This window comes from Aotus nancymaae, unplaced genomic scaffold (genome assembly GCF_030222135.1).
Source record: "Aotus nancymaae isolate 86718 unplaced genomic scaffold, 86718_ANA_hifiasm-v0.15.2.pri h1tg000058l, whole genome shotgun sequence".
NCBI classification, from domain to species: Eukaryota; Metazoa; Chordata; class Mammalia; order Primates; family Aotidae; genus Aotus; species Aotus nancymaae.
Genome location: NW_026988472.1, coordinates 12,628,306 through 12,647,842, shown reverse-complemented (window position 1 = coordinate 12,647,842; position 19,537 = coordinate 12,628,306). Strand labels below are relative to the sequence as shown.

The window sequence follows — 19,537 nt, the reverse complement described above, 5'->3', positions numbered from 1 at the left end:
GGGATTACAGGCATGAGCCACTGCGCCCAGCCTAATTTACTATATTTTTAAAAGTTATTTTCTTTGTTGTTTCTCTAGGGATTACAAAATGAATCTTAACCTGTCACTCTATACTTCATAGTAATTACTAATTACCTTTGGTAAAATATAAAAAATTTGTACTAATATATGTCCACTTCTCCCCTACACACACTCTGGTATTATATATATTATATTTTTATCTGTCATAAGCATAAAAATCATTTTATAAGAATTATATTAATAAGGTCAAGTGTGGTGGCTCACACCTGTAATCCCAACAGTTTGGGAGGCTGAGGTGGGTGGATCACTTGAGGTCAGAAATTCGAGACCAGTATGGCCAACATGGTGAAACCCCATTTCTACTAAAAATACACAAATTAGCTGGGTGTGGTGGTGCACACTTGTAGTCCCAGCTACTCAGGAGGCTGAGGCAGGAGAATTGCTTGAACCTGGCAGGCAGAGATTGAAGTGAGCCGAGATCATGTCACTCCAGCCTGGGCAAAAGAGTAAGACTCTGTCTGAAAAAAGCAAGACTCCATCTCAAACCCCCCACCCCCTAAAAAAACCCAATAAATTGTTTTATGTGATCTTACGTCTTTTAGACACATTAGGAGAAGAAATTAATATATTTATATAGTATTGTATATTTACCTACAGATTTACCTTTTCTGGAGCTTTGTATATCTTTGAGTGAATCAGAGCTACCATCTAGTGTCATTTCCTGTCAGTGTGAAGGAGTTTATTATTTCTAGAAAAACACCTATGTCTGTGAGAAATAAGGTTACTTTGGGTTTACAAATACTGGATAACCAACCCAGACGCAGATACAAGGCTAAAATGGGAAGGATACAAATATTTTATTTGGATCCCATTAATTCCTGGCACATTCATATTTTGACGTGGTGTTTCTACATATTTTGGTAAATGCAACCGTGAGGTGGCCAACAAGTATTTGGATTATCCCCCTCCAACCTATGTGAGAGTAGGTTGCAGATTCCTTTTTTGAAAAAAAAAAAGTTTGTAAGAAAATCTTGCAGTAGAGAGCACTTTGCCACTTTTCTATGGACATCACCACCACCACTCAAGCTAAGAGAGGCTCCCCAAGACAACTCAGAATAAGGGAAGTTGAGAGACGGACATCTGCTTCCGCTCCAACTGCTGAGCTATAGAAACGTATAGACCTACCCAATTCTGTCTCTGGGGTACAGTTTGAAGGAGTTTTTGGTAAAGCTTGACATGTCCTCAGCGTTTTAGGTTGTAGATGAGGATAGAGACTGATGACTGCTCCTACCTGGATAAACCTGTAGAGAGGAGACTGGTGTAGCAGCCCGACATGGCAGGGTAAGGAAAGCAAGTCCAGACAGCGTGTATGTTCAGGGTTTGCTGGGGTGAGGCTATGTGGGTTTTTCCCAGAGGCCAAGAAGGCAGCCAGCTGGAAGAATCTCGAAGGGTCTCGACCCAAGTGGACAGGTGGTCAGCTGAGGAAACTGGTGCCAGGAGTAACTCCCGTTATAGAAACTGAGACAGTAAGTAATTGACCTGAGGAGTATTTGCAAATTCAGTGTTCTTGGGCTCTTAGGGCCATCAGAACATCCCTATATTCTTTTTTTTTTTTTTTTTTTTTTTGAGACAGAGTCTTGCTCTGTCGCCAGGCTGGAGTGCAGTGGCACAATCTTGGCTCACTGCAACCTCTGCCTCCTGGGTTCAAGCTACTCTTCCGCCTCAGCCTCCCGAGTAGCTGGGACCATAGGTGCGTGCTACCACGCCCGGCTAATTTTTGTATTTTTAGTAACGATGGGGTTTCACCATGTTGGCCAAGCTGGTCTCGATCTCTTGACCTCGTGATCCACCCACCTCAGCCTCCCAAAGTGCTGGGATTACAGGTGTGAGCCACTGCGCCTGGCCAGAACATCCCTATATTCTTTCCACTATTTCTCTGCATTGCTGCTAAACCTGTACAGGACCTACAAAAGTCTTGCCGTGGTCAATGGTTTGGTGCCAACCATTTGCATTCTGGAGTTCCTGGGGATGCTTGTCGCCTCGTTTTGTTCATAATGTAATCCGGGAAATTTTTTCTTTGCTATCATAATGGTTCTTTTGCTATCATAATGGTTTTACGATAGTATTCAGGGAGATCAAAAACTATACTACAGGCCAGGTGCTATGGTTCATGCCTATAATTCCAGCACTTTGGGAGGCCAAGGCAGGATGATTGCTTGAGCCCAGGAATTTGAGACCAGCCTGGACAACATAGGGAGACCTCGTCTCTACAAAAAAAAAAAAAAAAATTGTTTTTTAATTAGCTGGGTGTGGTGGTGCATGTCTATAGTCCCAGCTACTCGAGAGGCTGAAGTGGGAGGATCGCTTGAGCCAGGGAGGTCCAGGCTGCAATAAGCCATGATCGTACCACAGCACCCCAGTCTGGGTGACAGAGCAAGCTCTTGTCTCAAAAAAACCAAAAACCAAAAAAACTGCACTACCATTAATACCTTGCATTGGCCCGTTAGTCCAGTACTGACTTGTTAAAGAAACCAGGCCAGTTATGTTGTAGAATGTCCCACATTCTGTATCATCTGATCGTTTCCTCATGATGTCATCTGACTTTTCCTTTATCTCCTGTATTTTCTGTAGACTTGCAGTTAGGTCTAGAGGTTTGATCAGTTTCAGGTTAAGCATTTTTAACAAGAATATTTAATAATGACCAAGAATGCTTCATGGGTAATATTGTGCAACTACTTTGATGATGCAAAATTTTCTAACTAGCAAGCCATTTGTGGACTGACATTTTAGAGAGTAGGATGTTAGCATCCTGTTCCAAAACAACTTTTATTGAATTTTTTTTGACATCCCTCAAGGATCTTTGCCTGAATCGATTATTACACTGAAGCTTGCAAAATAGTGATTTACTAATTACACAATTATTTCTATATTTATTAGGTGGCATCCTTTTATAAATAATGGCTGTAGTAAATACTGTGTGCTCTGCTCAGATGTCCTCTACAGGGCCAACACACTATCCTCCCAACTTCTGGGAAAATCAGCTACTGACTTCACAGCTATGTCCCTCGCTTCAAACTGCCCTTGGCTACAGGGAACTGCTTTACTCAAGGCTACCCACCTCTTTTACCCATCAAGGAGCCGGCAGTAGTCAATGAGGATCTGATGTAGAAATACAAGTCATACATGGCTTATGATGGGGCTACATTCTGAGATACGTTCCGTTAGACAGTTTCATCCATGCGCAAACATCATAGAGTGTACTTACACAAACCTAGATGGTATCATCTACAACACACCTAGGCTACATGATACAGCCTATTGCTCCTAGGCTACAAACCAGTACAGCATATGATTGTACTGGATACTACAGGCAATTGTCACACAATGGTGTTTGTGTACATAAACATATCTAAAAATAGAGAAGGTAGTGCATCATGCTAAGATGTTATGACAGCTACAATGTCACTAGATGATAGGACTTTTTCAGCTTCATTATAATCTTGTGGGATCACAGTTGTATATGCGGTCCGACATTCACTAAAACATTCTTAGACAGTGCATGACTGTACAAACTGGCCTAATTTGAGGCAACTCTGAAGGGCCATCTCAGCTCCAGAGCTCTCTGTAGACTTGTCTTAGGCCTCAGTTGTAACTGCATTGTAGGTCAACTTCTCTCTCGGTCCAATCTTGTCGTCCTCACCCTCTTACAGATGTTTCTCCACAGATCTCTCTCCAATAAGCTTTCTGTATACAGCTTTCCATCGGAGAGTCTGTTAACCTGAAATCCATTATAAGACAAAACAAAGAGCTTTTGCCTTTTCTCCTTTTAACCTTTCTTTTTTATGTTTTTGAAGTATCACTATGAATTTAGGAACTTTAATTTATTGAATGTGTTACAATAAATGACAGCCGTTATTCTTTTTGATGTTGAAATGATCTCAAATGTGGCTAGTAAAGGCCCTTCATGATGCTGCCTATGTCACAGGGCCCCATGAGTGTTTAAGCGTTTTCTTTGCTTTTTTAGCACGATAAGAAAGCCCATGAGCACCATGTAGTCTTCTACCCCCAGACCCGGAATTAGACATTACCCTAAAAATCTCTGGTGACTTTTTAGTGAGAATGGTGATTAGAGATCAAGATAATGGGCACTAGGGGTAAACTATTTTGTTCAATTTCATTATCTAAATGTCTTTTTGTTGATACACAGAAATGCAATGCATTTCTGCACAGACATTCACTGGGATTGCATTAGAATTAGAATTAAGTTCTCCTGAATCTCAATGTATATTAGGAATATTTTCAGCTGCGAGTAGCAGGAAGCCTGTTCACAATGGCCTACAAAAACAAGATGATTAGTTAGCTCACCTGATAAGGAGTCTGGATATAGCCAGTCTGGGACTAAGGCAATGGCTCAATGATCCTGTTGGGGGGACCCAGATTATTACTATTTAGCATCTCTTAGTTTGTCTTCATGTTTTTTGCCTCACTGTTACAAGATGACTGGCCTACACCAGGTATTGTCTACATTCCAGGCAAGAATAAGGAAGAATAAAGAAGTTAATGACAAAAATATGTTCTCCTTTCCAGGTTTTGCTTTTTTATTGGGGAAAGATGCGCTCTCTGGCCGGGTGTGGTGGCTCACACCTGTAATACCAGCACTCTGGGAGGCCAAGGCAGAAGGATTTCTTGAGCCCAGGAGTTTCGGATCAGCCTGGGCAACATGGCAAGACCCCATCTCTACAAAAAAATACAAAACTTAGCCTGGTGTGGTGGCCTGTAGTTCCAGCTACTCGGGAGGCTGAGTTGGAAGGATTGCTTAAAACTGGAAGATGGTGGCTGCAGTGAGCTGTGATCATGCCACTGCAATCCAGCCTGGGTGACAGAGTGAGACCCTGTGTCAAAAAACAAATGTCCTCTCCAGATAATTCCACTTGCTCATTATTAGACAGAACTGTCACAAGTCCAACTCTTGATGTATAGTAAAGTAGGTCAGAAAATTGAGTTTTATTTTTAGCTGCTAACCCGGAATTATACTCCCAGTGAAAATATCCTTTAAAATGAACATTAAAAGGCCCGGCCCAGTGGCTCATTCCCGCAATCCCAGCACTTTGGGAGACCAAGGCGGGCAGATCACGAGGTCAGGAGATCGAGATCATCCTGGCCAAGATGGTGAAACCTTGTCTCTACTAAAATACAAAAAATTAGCCAGGCGTGGTGGCACATGCCTGTAGTCCCACCTACTCAGGAGGCTGAGGCAGGGGAATCTCTTGAACCTGGGAGGTGGAGGTTGCAGTGAGCCAAGACTGTGCCACAGCACTCCGGCCTGGGCAACAGAGTCAGAGTCTATCTCAAAATAATAAAATAAAATAAACATAAAATAAAACTAGTCTCAGAAAAATCAAAACGGATACAATTAATTGTCAACAGACCTACACTAAAATAAATACTAAAAATATTTATTCAGGTTGGAAAATAATGATCCCCAAAATACGAAAATGCCAAAAGGAATAAAGAATACTGAAAAGGATAAATATGTAGGTCAATCTATATGAATACTGATTGTATTAAACAATTATCATAATGTATTGGAAGTCTTAAAATATACGTAGAACTGACATTCAGAGCAACAATAGTGCAAAATATAAGGGGGGATTAATTCAGTTGAAATATTTCACATCGTTGCATTGTTGAGGAAGTAGTAAATATACTAATCTGTAGTGGACTAATAAATCAAGGGTGGCATCAGTGAGTGGTTGAAGCAGCCCATAGGGACCTACAATGTTGGGTCCTTTGAGTAGTTGTGTATAGCCTAAGATTTTTTGTTCAAAGAGTGTAAGGACCTCCATAGCGATAAGAGTGGGGATAATGAGTAGGAGAAGGTCAATTATAGGTATGTTGTTAAGAAGAGGAGTCGAACCTCTGATTATAAAGTTTTAAGATTTATGCAATTGTGGGACCCTGCCATCTTAGCAAACCCCGTTCTTGGGTAGTGTGTGTGATGATTTGTTAGATTGAGATAGCATCATCTATGGAGTGAGGGCACTTTAAGAAGTGGACCCTATTTCTCTTGTCTTTTTGTGCTAGGATAAATATTAAATAGATAGAAACCAACCTGGGTTACTCCAGCCTGAACTCAGATCATGTAGGACTTTAATTGTTGAACAAACGAACCCTTGATAGCGGCTACACCATTAGGATGTCCTGATCCAACATTGAGGTCGTAAACCCTATTGCCAATATGGACGCTAGAATAGGTTTGCACTGTTATCCCTAGGGTAATTTATTCCATTGATCAAATTATTGGGTCAACGTGTATTAATTCGCTTAGACTAGTGCAGTCTTAGTTTAGGTTGTTCGGAGTTGAATTATGCTCCAAGGTTACCCCAACCAAAATTTTTAATTCAGGGATAGTAGGCTAGGGCCTGTAGGCTTGAGTTATTTGCATTAATGAATTAAAGCTCCATAGGGTCTTCTGGTCTTATTTGTTTATATCTGCCTCTTCATGGATAGGTCAATTTTACTGATTAAAAGTAGGAGACAGCTGAATCCTTGTGTGGCCATTCATACCAGTCCCTATTTAGGGAACAAGTGATTTTGCTACCTTTGCACGGTCAGGATACCACGGCCGTTAAACGTATGTCACTGGGCAGGCAGCGCCTCTAATACTGGTAATGCTAGAGGTGATGTTTCTGGTAAACAGGAGGGGTATGATTTACCGAGTTCCTTTTACTTTTTGTGATCTTTTCTTAGAGCATACTTGTGTTGGGTTAACAGTATAAATAATAGCATGCTTATTATGTCGTTTATTAATATTAGGCTGTTAAGTGTTAGTGGGTTATTCTGGTTTGATGTAAGCTTATGCAATGGAGAATGTCTTTATGTGACTCATAATCACATTACTGCTTCTATTAAGTAACAGATCAGTCCAATGTGATGTTAGAAGTTCAGTAGAGTAATTAGAATTTAAGATAGTTAGATATTGAGCTTAAACACTTTCTTAATTGGTGGCTGCTTTTGGGCCAATTATGGTAGTAATATTTTTCACTCTCTGTAGGAAGGTTGTTTCCTAGGGTCTAAAGAGCTGTCCCTCTTTAGACTCACAGTTAAACTTGCAGGGAGATTAAGTAATTCTGTGGGTAAGTTTAAAGTTGAACTAAGATTCTATCTTGGACAACCAGCTATCACCAGGCTCGGTAGGCTTGTTAGCGCTACTCAAGAATCTTCCCACTGTTTTGTCACATAGGTGAGTGTGCTCTCTCAGCCGTTCTTGGATAGCTCGTCTGGTTTCGGGGGACTTGGCTATAGTTCTCCGTGTAAAGTTATTTCTGGTGAATACATTATGCAGAAGGTATAACGGCTTGTCTTTGCTTTTTAGTACTTGATACAGGTCTTTCATTTTCCCCTTACGGTGCTATATCTATTGCACCAGGATAAAAATTTCTATTGCCTACACTTTTGTCTAAGATAAATGGTTTGGTTAAGATATTTTGATAGTATTTTTAGCGAGGTTTGGGGCTAGAGTTGGCTCAAAGTGATCAGGTCATGATGAAATCTTCCGGGTGTAAGCTACAGTTTGGTTTGTTCAAGCACTCTTTCCAGTATGCTTATCATATTATAACTTATCTCTTCTGTACGTGTGTAGAAAATTATTAGTAATAGTGATTTCTAGAGTAATATTTGAGGAGGGTGACGGGCGGTGTGTGTGTGCTTCATGGCCTTATTCAGCCAAGCACTCTGTTCTTGATTTACTGCTAAATCCTCCTTGAGCCCTTAGATTTCATAAAGGTTGTCATGAGATTTTCTGGACATAGAAAATGTAGCCCATTTCTTGCCACCTAATGGGCTACACCTTGACCTAACATTTATATCTGTGTATTTGTGTATACTCTATAGCCTTCTAAGGGTTTGCTGAAGATGGCGGTATATAGGTGGGGGGCAACAGGTGGTGAGGTGTATCGGGGTTTATTGATTATAGATCAGGCTCCTCTAGAGGGATATAAAGCACCACAAGTCCTTTAAGTTTTAAGCTGTTGCTTGTAGTACTCTGGTGAATGGTTTTGTTAATGTAACTATTAGAGTTTAGGGTTAAGCATAGTGGGGTATATAATCCCAGTTTGGGTCTTAGCTATTATGTCTTCAGGATATTAAAGGCACTTTCTTAGTATATTTTATTTCAGCTGGAGTTTTTAACAACTTAGATGGGGTTTAGCTTTACTGAGACCTTAAACACTCTTTACACTGAGTTCTGTTAGTGCAGGTTAATCGTATGGCTGGGGTGGCTGGCATGAAATTAACCAAACTTAAATGTTAGTGTAGCTTAGTCAAACTTTCGTTTGTTACTAAAGATTTCTCAGGCTGGGCGTGGTGGCTCACGCCTATAATCCCAGCACTTTGGGAGGCCGAGGCAGGGGGATCACAAGGTCAGGAGATCAAGATCATCCTGGCTAATACAATGAAAGCCCTTCTCTACTAAAAAAAAAAGTACAAAAAATTAGCCAGGTGTGGTGGCACACACCTGTAGTCCCAGCTACTCAGGAGGCTGAGGCAGGAGAATCGCTTGAACCCAGGAGGCAGAGGTTGCAGTGAGCTGAGATTGCACCTGCACTCCAGACTGGGTGACAGATTGAGACTCTGTCTTAAAAAAAAATATATTGATCACTGCTGTTTCCTATGGGGGTGTGGTTAAGGCAAAGTGCTTTGAGATGCATTTGTGCGTGCTTGACACCTGCTCCTTTTGATCTGGGTGATCTAGAGGGCATTTTCACTGGGGTGGGGACGCTTGCATGTGTAATCTTACTAAGAGCTAATAAAAAGGCCAGGACCAAACCTATGTGTTTATGGGGTTGTGTGGACCCACCTAGACGCTTTCAATGTCTTGCTTTGCATGATTAAGCTACATTAACTACATAAATACTTAGTGGAAAAGTTAAGATATGAAAAAGGAAGAAATAAGTGTGAATAGTCGTTTACATTTCTGGAAATTCAGAGTCTTTAAAGCTAATTGGCAGAGGTTTGGCTGGGAGGATTAGTTATAATTAGAGTATATTTAATTTAGGGTATGATATAATGGGGCAGTGCTTTCAGATGGATATGCTCAAGGTATTATACTAGTATTAGGGCGAAAATTTTAGCTATTGTATCTATTATACAAAATGGAGTGTTAATTTGGTAGGAGGGTCTTAAGATTTTTTAGAAAAATTATATCAATCAATATAGCCCTCAACAGGGCTAGTTGTTGAGGTGTTCTTCATTAAAATATGATTTCTAAGCTCTGACTCGGTTGCATTTTAGTTTCTTGTTTTTGGGGTTTGGCAAGGCTATGTTTACCTAGGTTTATGGTAAAGTCAGAGATTGGGGGAGGAAGGTTTGCAGATTTCATCAGAAATAGTTCTCGAAATTGTGCATACGTGCATGAGTGTCTATTGATTAATTGTTATGTCCTTCAAGCATGAATTAATTAAACCTTATGGTTATTATGCCAGCCCAGAATATTCAATATAAGCTCAGCTTCTACAATTGGTTTGGCAGAAATCAAATCTGATTACGTCTACAGCGGATTCGGCAGGTACCAGGCCTTCCGCGACAGTGAGTGATAGCATCCACCAAAGTTAAAAATACCAAATGCGTGACAGTGCTCCCATGACTAGTTAATAGGGTGGTAGTCACTAGTCCATTGAGATGTCTTATTTAAGGGGAACATGTGGGTGATCTTAGTGTTATGGCCCTGAGGTGATAACCAGATGCCATCATAACCTCTAGGACCATTAAAATAATGATTAAAGAATGCAAAACTAAGAAAGTAAAAGAAGGGAAATGGGATAATAAAAGTTAATTGATTAATCCAAAAGTCAGAAAAGAAGGGAAAAAAGGAACAAATGATGGGAGACAAAACAGGTGACAAGTAGTAAGATGGTATACTGAAACAGGCAATGTATCGTTAATATGAAAACACAGAGATGAAAAGCAAAATGATGGAATATAACATATAATGCAAATACTAATCAAAAGAAGGCTGGTGTATCTAGATTAATATTGTGAGTTGAATAGTAGTCCCCAGAAAGATATATCCTAACCCCCAGAACCTGTGAATGTAGCCTTATTTGGAAAAGGGATGTTTGCAAAAGTAATTAAATTAAAGATCCTGAGATTAGATTATTCAGGATTATTCAGATCGGCTCTAAACCCAACGACAAACGTCCTTATTAGAGACTTAAGAGGAGAAGACAGAGAAGAGGAGAATACCAAGTAAAGACAGAAGCAGAGACTGGCATTATGGAGCCATGAGCCAAGGAATCCTCAGAGCCACCAGAAGGTGGAAGAATAGAAAGCATCCTTCCCCAGCACCTTTGGAAGAATTTCAATCCTGTCAAACCTTGATTTTAGACTTCTGCCCTCCAGAACTGTGTGAAAGTAAATTTCTCTCTCTCTCTTTTTTTTTTTTTTGAGAGAGAGTTTTGCTCTATCACCAGGCGACAGGCTGGAGTGCAGTGGTGTGATCTTGGCTCACTGCAACCTCCGCCTCCCAGGTTCAAGCAATTCTCCTGCCTCAGCCTCCCAAGTAGCTGGGACTACAGGTGCACGCCACCAGGCCCAGCTAATTTTTGTATTTTAGCAGAGACGGGGTTTCACCATGTTGGACAGGCTGGTCTCGATCTCTTGATCTCGTGATCTTCTCGCCTCAACCTCCCAAAGTGCTGAGATTACAGGCGTGAACCACCGCGCCCAGCTGTAAATTTCTCTTTTTAAGCCACTAAATTTGTGATAATTTGTTAAAGCAACCCTGGAAAACTAATAAAGATTTTGGTACTAGAAATCAGACTGCTGGAGTAACAAATAGCTAAAAATGTGGAAATGGCTGTGGAACTGAGTACCGGACAGAGGCTGGGAAAAGTTTAAGAAGCATGATGGAAAAATTCCAGATTGCCTTGAAATGATTGTTAGTAGAAATATGAACATCAACGCAATTCACGTCAGGGCTCAGGAGGAAATGGGGAGTATGGTAGAGAAGGCTTCTATCATCTTAAAGAATACATATGTTGTTATGCAGAATGTTGATAAAAATATGAACAATAAAGGCACTTCTAGTAAGAATGCCGAAGGAAATGAGGGACGTGTCATTGGGAATGGAGAAAAAGTGATCCTTGTTATATAGTGGCAGAAAACTTGGCTGAATTGTATTCTACAGTTGGGTAGAAAGCAGAACTTATAAGTGATGAATCTGGGGATGTAGCTCAGGAGATTTCCAAGCAGTGTTAAAAGTGTGGCCTAGTTTCTTCTTGCTGCTTAAAGTAAAATGCAGGAGGAAAGAGACAAATTGAGAAAGAAATTGTTAAACAAAACAGAATGAACATTTGATGATTTGGGAGGTTCTTTGCCTACCCAGTTTGCAAAAGATGCTAAAATTAGAAAATTCACTGTTGGGGAAAAAAAAAAGAAAATTCACCGTTGGCAATATATGTTCCAGAGAGAGGTGTCGCTAGATACCTTTTTGCTGAAGAGCTTAGGTGTGTGACTCATGGACCTAATCAACTATCTCAGCAGAAGCCAAGAATCAAAGGATGAAAATGAGAATGGCACGACCCATTGCTAGAGATCCAGTAGCAAAATTTTGGCTTCCAATCTCTGTGGCCTTATGTTCTACTGGTCTAGAGATCTTGGTTTCAAAGGAAGGAATGCTTTCCACTAGGAGACACAACAAGGATTCCATTGAACTGGAAGTAAAGACTGCCATCCAGCTGCTTTGGGCTCCTCATGCCTCTAAATCGGCAGGCAAAGAAGGCAGTTACTGTACTGGCTAGGGTGATTGGGCCTGATGAGCAAGGGGAAAATGGGCTGCCCTTCTAAATTCTTCCAGCCTCTAACCATTACCCAATTTCAAAGGTGCTTCCACATTTTCAGGTATTTGTTATAACAGTTGCCCACTTCTCAGTACCAATTTTCTGCTTAGTCCATTGTATGCTGCTATAACAGAATACCAGAGACAGGGTAATTTTTTTTAACTATGAATCTATATTTTATATTTGTAGTCACCATTACATTTTTCAGATTTCTTACACATACCTCATTTTTCAGATGTTTTACAATATATTATTAAGCAAAAATAACTAACAATGACAGTTGCAATAATTCATTTATAAAACTACCTTTTCAATAATTTATAAAAATTTAGTATAAACTATTCAATAGGGTCACGATTCTTTTCTCCCTCCATCTCACTTTAATATGTTGAACAGTATCTTTTTTTTGTTAATTGTACTTTAGGTTCTGGGGTACATGTGCAAATCATGCAGGATTGTTGCATAGGTACCTACATGGCAAGGTGGTTTGCTGCCTCCATCCCCCCATCACCTATACCTGGTATTTCTCCCCTCGTTATCCCTCCCCACCCTCCCCACCTCCCACTGTCCCTCCTCTAGCCCTCCACAACTGACCGCAGTATGTGATGCTCCCCTCCCTGTGTCCACCTGTTCTAATTGTTCAACACCCACCTATGAGTGATAACATGTGGTGTTCGGAGACTGGGTAATTTTTAGTTAACAGAATTTATTTGGATCATGGTTCTGGAGGCTGGGGAGTCCAAGACTGAAAGGCCACATCACATCTGATGAGGGCCTTTTTGCTGTATCATAACATGGCAGAAGGCATCACAGAGGAGAGACAGAGCAAGAGAGGGGGACAAACTCATCCTTTATAAGAACTCCACTCCCACAATAATGAACCCACTTCCACATTAATCCATTCATGAAGGCAAAGCCCTTGTGACCTAATCGCCTCTTAAAATTAAAGGCCCCATCTAAACAATGTTTCACTGGGGATTAACTTTCCAGCACATGAAATCTGGGGGACACATTTAAACCATGGCAACAAGAATAATGGGTAACATAAATGAGGGCTAACTTTATACACAGGGAATCTAAGGCCTGGAAAAGAAAATTTCATGACACAAACCATTGCTGCTTGCCTCGGCAGCCGATGCCTCAGTTTGCAGTGATACTAGAGAGTTCTGCACTCTTTTACTTCAGTTTGGAAGGAAGAAAAGGGAGACAAATCTTTCAACTTTAATGTGAATTGATGCACCAGGTAGTGTCTATTGACACTCCACAATGTTCCCATTCTTATTCTCTTCCCTGGATTAAAGAGGCTGGAGGCCTTGAGACAACATTTCTCAGTCTCCCTTGCTAATGCAATGTCTCTGAACAAAATTTGGAAAAGAGAAGGGAGCTAGAAGCCATACTTTTCCTCTAGCAGGAAGAGCAGCTGTGAGTTTTCATAGCACCCTGTTAAACTCCTTTCTAAGCTAATCGTCTTGGGGCCAATGTGGTACTCATGCTAGCAGCAATGTCTTTTTGCAGTTTTCTGACCGCTGGGTGACAGAAACAATTTCCTGACCATAGTGATCCTGAAAGCTAGTTATAACCCCTGGGCTATGCTCATCCATGTTCTTTCTCCCTTCCAGGAATGATGATGACCAGAGTGCCTTGGAAGCCATTTTGAAGAAGGCAGATATGACAACACGCTGGGTCTACAGAAGCGGCGCTGCTTGTCAATATGGAATACCCATAGTTGATTCTTATGTGAGCAAGAAAGAGATTGTATCTGAGTCATTAAATTTTGGGTCTAATCAGTAGTTTGGCCTAACCAGAATAGTACAAAAGTTGTAGTATGCATCTAGTTGCTGGTAGTTCCTGGAGTTTGTGGGCAGGCAACTGGGCTTACAAATGGTGTCTGAGCATCTGAGAGGTTGTTGTAGCTTCATTTTCCCCAGGATGGTAGCTGCATGGGCAGGCAGATTTCTGAAGGGAACCATTTTGACCCTTTTCCTAGGCTCAGTACAGTTGGGTCCTCCTGGGCAGCTAAATCATTTGTTCAGTACAGCATGGTGGGCAGGAAGACCTGGAATGAAGATCAGCCTGTTTTTTCCTGCAAACTCATAAATAATGTGACATTGAACAATGCCCATTCCTTTATTACTGTTCTCCCCAGAATCCCTCATGCAATAGAGGAAGGAACCAGGGAGACAGGAATATTTGCTGACAAGTCAAGTGGAATGGGTCCTAGTTCCAGTCTGTTAATAACTCCCTGAAGAGTCTTTTACCTCCTTGGGCCTCAGACTCTTCACCCCGAGAAGGGAATTGTTAAGGAGTCTCAGAAGTGAGATGCAGAGAACAGACCAGCTATGTCTTTGTGTGTGTGTGTGTGTGTACAGGTAGATATGTGTTTAATGAAGTTCTCCTGCTTGGAAGCCACAGCTGCTAAACCAGAGGGTTGTTCAAATTTTATTTTGACTCAAAGCATGGACCGTCAGTAATAGCATCACCTGGGAGCTTGTTAGAAATGCAGAATTTCAGGCCCTTTACAGAAGTACTCAATCAGAATCTGCGATTTAACAAGATCCTTAAGGAGATCCCAATGTGCATTCAAGTCTGAGATGCACTGCTCCAGAGGACCTGGGATAAGACAAATGTCAGCCTGAAAAAAGAATGGGATTTGAAGTCAGGTGACGTATGTGTCAGTTTTAATTCTGCCACTCACTGGCTGTCCAAACTGAGCAAGTCATGCAATCACCTGGATCCTTTTTTTTGTAAATGGGGTGCTCTAATAACTAAAGAATGGTGTCAAGATTCACCGTGTATGTTCTGGAGTCAAACTGTCTAACCTTAAATCTTGAGTTCATTTATTAACTATGAAGCTTTGGGTGAGTTGCTTCACCCAAATCTGTGGGCTTCAGTCTCTTTATCTGTAAGACAGGGTATCGTAATAATGACAGACATTGAGAATTTTAAAATGGGCCGGGTACAGTGGTTCATGCCTGTAATCCCGGCACTTTGGGAGGCAGGCTGATCACCTGAGGTCAGGAGTTCAAGACCAGCCTGGCCAACATGGTGAAATCTCATCTCTACTAAAAACACAAAACTTAGCCAGGCATGGTGGCACATGCCTTTAATCCCAGCTACTCAGGAGGCTGAGGTGGGAGAATCGCTTGAACCCAGGAGGTGGAGGTTGTAGTGAGCCGAGATCATGCCACTGCACTTCATCCTGGGCAACAGAGTGAGATTCTGTCTCAAAAAAAATAAAAGAATTTTAAAATGAAGTAATTAATGTAATGTAAATCACACAGCACAAGGCCTGGCATCATCTAAATTCACTGTACATCTTATTATACTTTGACTTCCTGTACAATCTTTCAAGAACAGAAAGAAGGCTGGGCGTGGTGGCTCACGCCTGTAATCCTAGCACTTTAGGAGGCCAAGGCAGGTGGATCACTTGAGGTCAGGAGTTTGAGACCAGCCTGGCCAACATGGTGAAACTCTGTCTCTACAAAAATACAAAAAAATTAGCCGGGTGTGGTGGCGCACGCCTGTAATCCCAGCTACTCAGGAGGAGGCTGAGACAGGAGAATCGCTTGAACCCATGAGGTGGAGGTTGCAGTGAGCCGAGATCATGCCATTGCACTCCAGCCTGGACAACAGAGCATTATTTCATCTAAAAAAAAAAAAAAAAAGAACAGAAAGAGACCTCTAAAATAGAGCTGCCTGGAGGTTAACTGAAGACTTCCACCTTTGGTGTTTATCATAGTATACACACTTTCAACAATGGGCACAGATGCTCAAAGACTGGAGCTCTAACCTCTGAACTACCAGACAGGCATGAGATTGGCTCCATGATATTATCTTAGCCATCAACCAGTTCCCTTGTGTGTATTCCCCATTCCTTTGTTGTCTATTCCAGTTATACTCAACTCTGGAGACTCCCTTCCCTGTGAAAATCCACAGGGCAGCCCTACACAGAGCAGTGCCATCCAGGTAGGAGACGATCACTTGTAACTGGTTTTTCCTTCCTTACAGGAACTCACACAGTTCAAAGAGTGGAATGTCATCAAGGCATTGCCTGATGCATCTGTCACCACACTCACTGGAGGGAATTAATCTAGGAATAGGCAGGTTCCAGGGACCATCAGCAACATACCAAACCACAGCGAGAAATCAAGCATGACTCAGCTCCTGCCCACTGCAATTACTCAGGACCTCTGCCCTTCAGATGTGGGGAAAAGCCCAGCAGTGTCTTGCAGTAACTGCTGCTCAGGTCTGGAACTTCCTGACAAATTACCTAGCAAGTCCTTTGCTAAGGGGAGGCTCAAACTGGATTTCAGAAGGCCCACCTGACCAGGATGACTGAAACAAACTGTGGACTGGGTACCAATCCAAAGGATAATATTGTAGCGTCAGGAATAAAATAAATTTCAACTCAATAAGAAGCCTAACTTATGCATTTAAAATGTCTGCAGGTGGATATAAGTGGTGATCCTGGGCAAAGCTGGTGCTAGGCACAGGCACAGCTGTGCAAGGAGATGGCAAAAGGGAAACCCACAGTATGGAAAAGTCCAAAAGGGGCACCAGCATGTTCCATAGTGTGAGAGAGAGGAAAATGAAAACACCATTTGCCAGGTGCCTGCCAAAGGCTATACCTGGGCCTGCAGCTCTAGAGATGTTCCTCTGAACAAAACAGGAGCCATCTAGGACAAGTGGTGCCTGGCTATGGCAAAGAGGAGGGAACTTAAGCCCAACGGGTCAGTAAATGATGGATTTGAACCTTCTCTTCTAATGGTAGTAGATCCCAACAGTCAATATGGTGGGGGTTGGAAAAACTTTCCTTCCTGTGTTTCTTGATCCCCAAATGCCAATGTCATGAATGGCAAATGCTAGCATCCCAATAACGGTGTGCCTTTCACGAAACCCAATCCAAAGATTCAGCCCCTTCTTCTAATGTTCAAGCACCTGTTCCTGCAGAATCGGGATATGAAGAGAGGCTGGCAAAGACCACAAACCAGGTGCTTCTGCAGCTTGTGGGCGGGGGATGGGATGTCTATGCTGTCCACAGGACACTGTCACGCTAACTCTATTAACCCTTTCCTACCTAGAGATAGTGATATTGAAGCAGGAGTGGCAGGGAACAAACTTCTCGAACACCTAACTGAGGAAGGAAGTGGCTTTCTATTCAGCCAGAAGCTGCGGGGGGCCACAGCCTTATTCACCGAGCTCCCCGAGCTGCAGCTTCTCTCCCCTTTTATAGGCTTACAACACTAAAGGGGAAACTGAGGTGGAACTATGTCATTGACCATTTGCTGTATGTCCGACCTTACAATCCTTTGGCTTAATTGATTTGCTAATTCCCAGCAGGGGAGGGTGCTTGCAGAGATAAGACAAAAGCAACAAGCTGTTTGTTGGCAGAGATGTTTCCAGGAGGGAGCCTGGTCTGTGGAGACATGGGGGCGTGAACCAGTGCTGGGCTCCAGCCGGCAGGGATAACATTCATTTGCAGCTCTTTCAAAGTTAACAGATAGCAGAGATGCTGGGAACTAAAAAGGGAGTCATTTTCCCAGCTCCTTGGTATTTTATTTTATTTTATTTTTCCTTCTTCACCCTCCTTCCCATCTGGAAATGGGGGAGGGAGGAGGTGAAATAGAAGGAGGCATGGGGGGGTCTCCCCTCTCAATATGAGAAAAGAAGGTTATCAATTCACCTCTCCTCTAGAAATAAATAGGGTGGTATCTCTGAACCTGGCCATCATTAACAGATACAAATAAAATACAGAGTGGGTAATAACGCAATGCCCATATGCTCAAGAAAAAACACGCTGGCATAAATAAGGGGCTTCATTTCTGAAAATACCAGCTCCACTTAACACTGGATACTCTCCTGCCTATGGAAATCGACAGTGGCGGTTGCGGAGAGTGAAGCAAGTTTCATAGTGTTGAGACAGAACAGTGAAAACCAACATTTACCCGGTGCCTGCCATGGGCTATTCCTGGTCTGAGGCTCTAAAGATGTTTCTTTGAACAATAACAGCAGCCATCTGGGATAGGTGGTCCTCAGCTATGGCAGAAAAGAGGGGAATGAGGCCTAAGAAGCTAGTAAATGGTGGAGTCCAGTCTTCTCTTCCAATGGATTAGTAGACACCAATGGCCCAGGCAGGGTGTTTCTTAATTTTTGAATACTAACATCATGAATAGCAAATGCTGGCATGGTAATAAGAGCTTGCCCTGCATCTGGTCACATCTAAAACACCAGTTAATTCTCTTTTTGCAGAAATACCTGTTCCTGCAGAATCAGGATATGGAGAGATGCTGGCCAGGGCCACAGACCAGGTGCTTTTGCAGTTTGCAGTTTCTCTACTGTCCTCAGGACACTGTCATACCATTAACCAATTCCTGCCTAGTGATAGTGATGTCTGAAAGGAAGGTTATCACTTCACCTCTCCTCTAGAAATAAATAGGTTGGTATCTCTAAACCTGGCCATCAGCAACACATACACATGAAAATCTGAATGAGTGATAATTAACTGTTCACATGCCCAAGGGAAAACAGGTTCTTTTCTTAGGACTTGTACAGGAGGCTTAGACAGGGTGACTTCCCAGGGGATGGTTGTACTGAGTTTGCAAATTTGGGCTGAGACTCATTCAAACTACCTGGGGAATGCAAGTTAACCTGCAGAGGCGAAAAAGGAGACAGATTCATGTTCAAAGGGAAATTAAGTACATGTTTGATGGATTCCATGATCAGCTTTGACACTGTTTATAGAAACAATGGCTGGCACCAGTTGGCTCCAGCATAGAAGGGATTGCTTTGTACCTGGTGGAGACTCTGCCATGCCTGACCCAAGGAAGCCTGCTCGGTGACCAAGCAGGCACGGAAGGATGGAGAACACACTTGGTCTGTTTTCCCCAGGCTCAAACAGGAAACAGAAAACTTTCCTCAAGGCCACTACAGGCCTTTTTAGCAGGCCATGTTGCCACTGGCTGGCATTCTCAGAGAAAACATCTCTCTGCTATTTACAGTGCGTTTTCAAAAAAGTAAAATCCAGATTCTCCCAGGATGTCTAGGATCTTAGGAATTGGGAGTCCCTGCATAGAGAAAAATCAGAATGAGGGTTTTTCCCCCTCATTTCAAGAGACTGCTGGATCTGAAGCCCAGCTCAAAAGCCTATCCTCCAGGCCACTTCCCCTCCTGCGCTAGACTCCTTGATCTCAGGACTCTCTGAGAGCCAGGCCCAGGGTCGGGTTCCCTGGGACCCGCCTGGACCCTAGATGGCCACGCCTCCGAGCGCTATTGACGCTGGAGGCGCGACTCTTTTTCCTGTTCACAGGAGGGGGAAAAAGCGGGAACAATGGCTTTCGGGACAGAAGGACGCGAACACCCAATGCGGCAGCGACTGGGAGGGTCGCGATGCAGGAGGACGAAGTGGGAGAAGGGGGATTTCGGCCTCCCTGCGGGCGGGAGCTAAGCCGCTGAAAAGTCCGCTCGCCTCTCGACGCCAAGGGACGACCCCCTGGGCCTTTTGTACCACTTGCCGCGGAAAATGGTCACACGCTTTTGTCCCCAAACCGAACACTATCAGAAACATATGACCCCTGGAAGCCGCAATGTTGGCCATTGGCGGTGGCGCACGCACTCCCATGCTACTGCGCGTGCGCGACGCTGCGACACGCTCCAACCCCGTCGCGCGTTCCCAGGGGGCG

At 42.7% G+C, this 19,537-nt stretch overlaps 1 long non-coding RNA gene across 1 annotated transcript; it reads left to right on the top strand.

Moving 5' to 3' along the window:
* The first annotated feature begins 1,245 nt into the window (after window positions 1–1,245).
* On the top strand, window positions 1,246–16,081 carry LOC105714310 (uncharacterized). The gene is made up of 3 exons (XR_001106792.1): window positions 1,246–1,362; window positions 13,478–13,595; window positions 15,867–16,081. It is a non-coding gene; the product is annotated as an uncharacterized LOC105714310 (long non-coding RNA).
* Window positions 16,082–19,537: the final 3,456 nt, after the last annotated feature.